This window comes from Alligator sinensis, unplaced genomic scaffold (assembly GCF_000455745.1).
Source record: "Alligator sinensis unplaced genomic scaffold, ASM45574v1 scaffold1914_1, whole genome shotgun sequence".
Taxonomy (NCBI): domain Eukaryota; kingdom Metazoa; phylum Chordata; order Crocodylia; family Alligatoridae; genus Alligator; species Alligator sinensis.
The window spans coordinates 23,895-30,357 of NW_005842804.1; the positions used below are offsets into that span (position 1 = coordinate 23,895).

The 6,463-nt window shown below is 37.8% G+C and overlaps 1 long non-coding RNA gene across 2 annotated transcripts in view; it reads left to right on the forward strand.

Moving 5' to 3' along the window:
- The window catches only part of LOC112547914, a 75,757-nt gene that overhangs the window by 6,189 nt on the left and 63,105 nt on the right, over positions 1-6,463 (forward strand). Inside the window, exon 3 of one of the 2 annotated variants that reach the window (XR_003091692.1) lies at positions 678-872. The exons of the other annotated variant lie outside the window; for it this stretch is intronic. This is a non-coding gene — a long non-coding RNA (uncharacterized LOC112547914). Of the gene's footprint in view, positions 1-677; positions 873-6,463 lie in introns of those variants that run through there. 2 annotated transcript variants of the gene reach the window in all.

The following is a 6,463-nucleotide window of genomic DNA, read 5'->3' on the forward strand; positions in this document are numbered from 1 at the left end:
GATATATATTTTTAAGTTTTGTAATTATTCTTGCACATTTTGAGCTCTGCTTTGTGTCATGAGCTTCAGTTAGCTGGTTCAATTTGAGCCGGAGTGGAAGGTTAAGTTAGTTAATTTTGGCAGGTTAGCTGTAGATCAGCCAAGAAGACTGAGGATACAAATGAAAAATTGTGGCCTGTAGGCATATTGTGTGTCTGTGCTTATCTAAGTACTGCTGGAGCAGGGATGTATTTTTCATAGAGGAGACTCTAATCTACTTATGTCAGAATAAGGTGTTATGAAGAAGGCTAGTATTGCTTCAGTTTACTTTCTTTTTTATTTATTTATTTTTTGCTAATTTTATAAATGCAACTATTATATATGCTATGGACAGGCTTTAAATATGCTGCTCCTGTTACCATTAATGGCAGTTGTGTTGTCAAAGCTCCATGGATAAAGCTAAGAATGTTGTTGGCCAGGCCTCTTCTGTAGCAGTAGTCTTTTAAAATGATATTTGAAGGTTGATATTTTGTCTTCTCTGAATGCTGTCTGTATTTTAGAACTGCATGACTGTACTGTGTATTGACAAATTTTAACCTTGTAAGTCAGTAAAAGGCTTGTTATAGACTATATACTCTCCTTTTTCTTATTTTTTCTTACTATCTTTTTTCTTTTCTTCTGTCCTTTTCCTTATTCAGTACCGACAAAGAAGGGAATTAAAACAGAACAATACATCCCAAAATTTTGCAGGTCTGACTGAAACCAAGTGCATTCACAGTTGAAGACATATCTTTGATTCTTATGGGTGAAAAGCAAACTTCTGTAGCTTTTTCAAAGCTAGAATGTTAAAAGGTCTAACCGACTTTTACTTAGTACTCTATATGAGCTACATTAGGGACTCATAGGCATCTGTGCTGCCATTTTTGTGCTGCTAACCTCTTCCTGTTTGTGGTGAGGGAACTCCAGTTCTGATAAAGTTTGTTGAAGTGCCAAAACACATGCTGGATAGGTAATAAAGTTTTATTTTATTAGGTCAACTAATCAGCATTAAGTTAATCCCTGGGTAGATCTAGGCTTTTGAAAAGAGGGAGGCACATAATCATATATAACACATTTTTCTCCAGTTAAAGAGAAACTAGATGCATTACTAATATACTAGAGGCCTACCACTGTGCTTTTCAGTTTAAGATCAAAGCAAAAACAAATGTAAGTATTGGAATGTGCACTAACTTGCTAGGTTATACATCAAGTTGAAAAATTGCAACAAGCTAAGCAAAAATAGTCAAAATAGTCAAAAGGTATTGTGTCACTAGTCCTGTAGTCACTGTAGTTAAATGTACATGTCTTATTCAGGTTCATGTAACACGATCGAGCCTTCTGAAGTGTCTCGACAGTGCTTCCAGTATTCACTGTTGGTCATTCTTACACCTGAGCTAATATTACCACACCTGAGTTAAGGTTTTTAGCTAGCACTTGAAACAGACTTCAGGGCTGTGAAGTAGAAGAGAGACATTACCAGGAATGGCTAACCGACAGCAAAATTTCAGAAGAAAGAATAGCTTGAATAGTGGAGCATCAAGACTGTTAAAAAGGATAGAGGGTCATTTACACCTGTGGAATGGAATGAGATTAGCAGGAATCAGGGAGATGATAATGAGCCATGAAGTCGATTGACTGTGAGCACTGCTTGAATAGAAATGCTGCTTCCTCTCCCAGACAGTTGGGTTTAAAGTTTGGGTGGAGCAGGAATCAAAGACGGGTCTGGCCCTGGATTAGTCTTTGCCAGATAGCCTGCACCTTTCCTCCCGTCTCCTGTCACCTCAGTCTGCCATTCCTCTGCTTTGGAAAGCTGCTGTTAGATGTAGGCAGAACTGACTTTTGCTGTGTTGTATACTTACTGACAAGTGGTGAAAAGTCTTTTTGATGTGCTTACTCAATAGAAAAAATATCCTCTCTTTTTTCAGTCAGTTTTTCAGACACCAAACATTAAACCCAAATGCTTGTTGTAGAAGCAATACAGTGGCTGCCTTTAAAGATTATTTCCATATGAGTTGTCAGGCATCTGAGGTATCCAAAAGTCAGTTAGACACTTTGGACATACCTGAAACAAGTTAGATTGCACATTTAAACAGCTCCTTATGTGTTGCAAAATAAATGGCCTTTTAAAACGAGCTTTTTAACAAAGATTAAATGCTTATTCTTACACTGTACTAAGACATACATGTAGCGTATGCGCATTCTACTAGGTTAAGTGCCAAAAAATAGCACATTGTTATGAACGAAGCGGTCTGCATAATTGTCTGGTTAGCATTAGCCTACCAAGCGGCCTGGCATTCAATACTTTTCCCCACCAGAGGGCACAAAAGTCTGGACTGTAAATGAAATTCAAAAAGTGCCTTTATTGGAAGAAAGCTTCAATTTTTGCTTGATGCTTCTTTCTAAAATGTTAAAAAAGGATATTATTTATTTAAAAAAAAGTTCTCAGAAGGAATGTTTTTAATGGTTCACTGCCTTTTCTGTACGGTCACTGTAGAACCTCGGTCATCACTTTTTCCCTTCTCTAGGTCCTAATAATAGCTTCTAATTGTGGATTTAATATTACGGTGCTGCTCTAAGTTCTATGCCTGAGGCAGCTCATTTCCACTGACTCATGGTTTTTAGCTTTTAATGCGTACACAAGGGAAACAAAAAAGGACCAACATTTCACTAGTTGTCTGTGCCAACATGAAAATGGCTGTGTAAAAGGAAACAAAATGTGTATATCAGCTTTTGAGGCTTCCTGATTATATCTTCTTAGTTTTGTTGCTTCAGCGTACTTCTCTCCCTTTCCCCCCATTCCTGTAACAATGTAAATTAGAGGCTGTGATAAAAACCACGTAGGTCTGTGATTCTCAGATAGTCATTCACCCGTCCAGGGATTGTTGCACAGTGTTAGCTCCAACTGTGCTCCGGTGACAACTTGATGTAGATGAGAGGAAATCATCTGACAGTTTCAGCTTCTTTGTATTGTAACTGTCATGGAAGTATTTGTGTTTCGTTTTTTGAGGTTTCCTATTACTTGTATAAGTTTGGGAAAGCCAGATAGCAGCTTCAATTGCAGAATTTTTAAAAGAAGTAAATACACTGTGGTTGGAAAGAACAAAAATGTAAAAATAATAAAACAATTAAGACTCAATTTTTCTTTAAGGCTGATGGTGATTTTCCCCCCACCCCCTCTCCCTGGGGACATGAAATTAAAGGGTACGCACAGAACCAAATAATTGCCTGGGTACCATGTTTTTAGTAGCAATTGTCTCCTTTCCAGGAGTTAGTAATGCTAAGATGAAGTGAGCGGGAACAGCGCAGGTGGCAAACGCTTGATACAAAGAGGATGTTTATATAGAAAATTGACTGCTCCAGACAAAGTCAGCTGGCAGCGACTTGGCGACAGGCATAGCGAAGAGATGCGAGAAAAGTATCACAGCAGCAGTGCAGGGGCTATCTGTAGCCATGAAATGTGAGTGGCTACATTATTGTACAATTGCTGTAGACAAATATAGCTCTCCATAGCAAGTCTGTTCTCACCATTGTCATTTAAGAGCATGGGGCCACCCACATCCATCACTATTGAGGCATCTCTAGCCAGAAACAAACAAGTCATTCAAAATGTTTGCTTCTAAGCACCATAACAATTCGCAGCTTTAGGAAAGATTTATTTTTAAATCCCTATTGTTTTACTCATAATTGCAAATACAGATGGCCCAAATGGTATGGAAAGAAATCTAAACCGTAGAAATTTTAGAGCACTCAAAAGTTGGGTTGTTCTGGAAATTTCTCCTACTAAAATGTTTCTTTTTTCAATATTTTTCCCCCAAAGTGAATAATTACAAAAACATTTACCTGATTGAGGATTAAATATTTCCTTATATAGTAAATTAGTGTTTTTTTCTGCATAAACTCCATATATTTACTTTGTTACTCATTCTTGCCTGGAGCTTAACATGGTTAGTCTTGGTTCAGTGAGTGATATCACAGTAAACCTGGCAGCTTCCCAGCAGCCAGCCCTTTGCAGATGGAAGAAGGACAAACCTGGCTTATAATGCCAGAGCCTAGCATGAAGAGGAATGCACTGAACAGATTTCCCCCACAAAGGAAACATGAGGAAAACATCTTGTTATAAGAAAGATATTTAATATGTTTTTCATATTTGGAAGGCAGTTAATGTCTGGGAATGTCCTTTTGCTCTGTGGCCAGCATGATTAATATTACTTTTGATCTTTTATTCAGATTAGAAGTGATTTATTTGCAATAAAACTAACAGCAATTGTTTATGTTAATATTTAACATTATTTTAAACATTATTCTTGGGAGGGTAACAGTTTAAAAAGTAAATACATTTCAAGTTATTTTAGATTAAAATGCATAAATATGAGTAGAAGAACAGGAACTCAGGTACTTACAGAAGAAAGGCATAGATGTAAAAGGCCATGTGAGAATGCACATTACACAGAATCAGGCTAATTGGGATGATTCCAGAGTCTCAGCCTATCTAGTAAACGACCTTTCTTGTGGCCTGGCTGGGAATACTTTCCCCGCCCCTGGCTGATCCAAAATACACATCTTAGACCATTTGGCTGGGTGGGGTGGGGGGAAGGGGACCCTGTGTGGGGAAGAAGCTGGTTGATGTTTGGTGTTGTCTGTTGTTATAGCAGTACATACGTACTTGTAGGCATAAAAGATGAATTATGTAAAGGCATGGGGTTGTAATGTTCTAGCAACATGAGTTTGGGATAAACTCATTATTCTCAAGTAGCCAAGCTTAGAGTGAGTTATGCAGCTCATTCTAAAGAAGTGCCAATAAAATTTTGTACTACAACACAGCATGTCTTTATATGCCACATGTGAGTGGAAAAACTATTTTTCAAATAATTTTTCAGCACTTTCTTAAATATCAGAACTATTTTTTGTGTCTTTACTCCTATAAATCCAAGCACTTTAGTCATCTGAATCCAACTGCCTAGAGGTCAGAGGGAACCACAGAAGCCTTGAAATACGACTGTAAATAACCTTTCTGTATATATGAAAACATCATTCTTTTATCTTGGGCTCTTTCAGGGCCAGAAGCTGGGAATCTCCTGTTACTGATCTTATGGGGGTATCAAGATAACAGGCTTGAAAGTCACAGCACTTGAATATATAGAAAAACTGGAATTGCCCACAAGTATCTTGCCCATGCTGCATTGGGCTGGTGAAATACTACATTTTGGGAAGGGGGAAGAAAGTCTTTCTTACTGCTCTTGTTTAAACGCATCTGTTTGAAGCTATGGGAAGGTGAGATTGTTAAAGGCTCAGGTAATTTATTATGCAGTTTCATAACTGACACAGGACATCACCACCTTTCAAGCACACAGGTAAAAAGCATATTTGTAAGAACCCCAATTAGTATAAATTGCTACAGTTCCAATAGAATCAGTAGACTTCACAGGAGGCGCTACTTCACAGTCAGGGCGGGTAGGATCTGGAACCAACTTCCAAGAGAAGTGGCGCTGGCTCCTACCCTGGGGGTCTTTAAGAGGAGGCTAGATGAACACCTTGCTGGGGTCGTTTGACCCCAGTGCTCTTTCCTGCCATGGCAGGGGGTCGGATGTGATGATCTGTCAAGGTCCCTTCCGACCCTACAAACTATGAAACTATGACTTATGCTGAATTATCCCAGCTGAGGTTCTGGCCCTCAGTGTTGGGACAGATTCTGCTTTCACATTTGTGTTTGAATGAATATAAACGGCACCAGAAGTTGGCCTGTTTTCATATACATTTAATTTTTATATACAACCAGTTTTGGTATGTATGGAAGTTCAGGACACTTTCCTGAGAAAAATAAGTAACTTTTTTTAAGACTAAAATCTGGCCCATGCTGTTCTTCCTGAATATCCTTTGATTAACTTGGAGACAATAGAGCTATAATTTTTCACCAAATAACATTTCCAGAACATGCTAAACTGAAGTTGCTTCTTCAAGATAATTGGATATTTTTTCCTAATGACAGTCTGAATGTCACTAGGAATTTCCAGTAGCAAACAGGGAAGTTTTGTTTGCATAATTGCACAGCTGCATATGTATAATAACCCTAGTACTGAATCACTAGCTTGGGTAAAGTCTCAGATATCCTAAAAGCTTACAGAGAAATGTTGTGAGTATTTTTATTACACATCATTATGTTACTCATTGTGATATATATCAATAGTTGTGATGTTCCCTTCTGATGTTATAATCATCTACGCAGTATATGTAAATAGTTTTTCCTTTCATTCAGTTTACAGTGCCTTTGTAAACACAATTAAACACTGTAATAGGAAAATCTAATTCCCACAGGATAATATTAATTTTATTAAAATAATCATTTACCTGCCCGTACATCAGATTTGTACCTCTGAAATGTGTGTTTCGCTTAAAGTTAACAGAACTAGACTTTGGTCTATATCTTTTGTTGGTAAAGAAACACTCT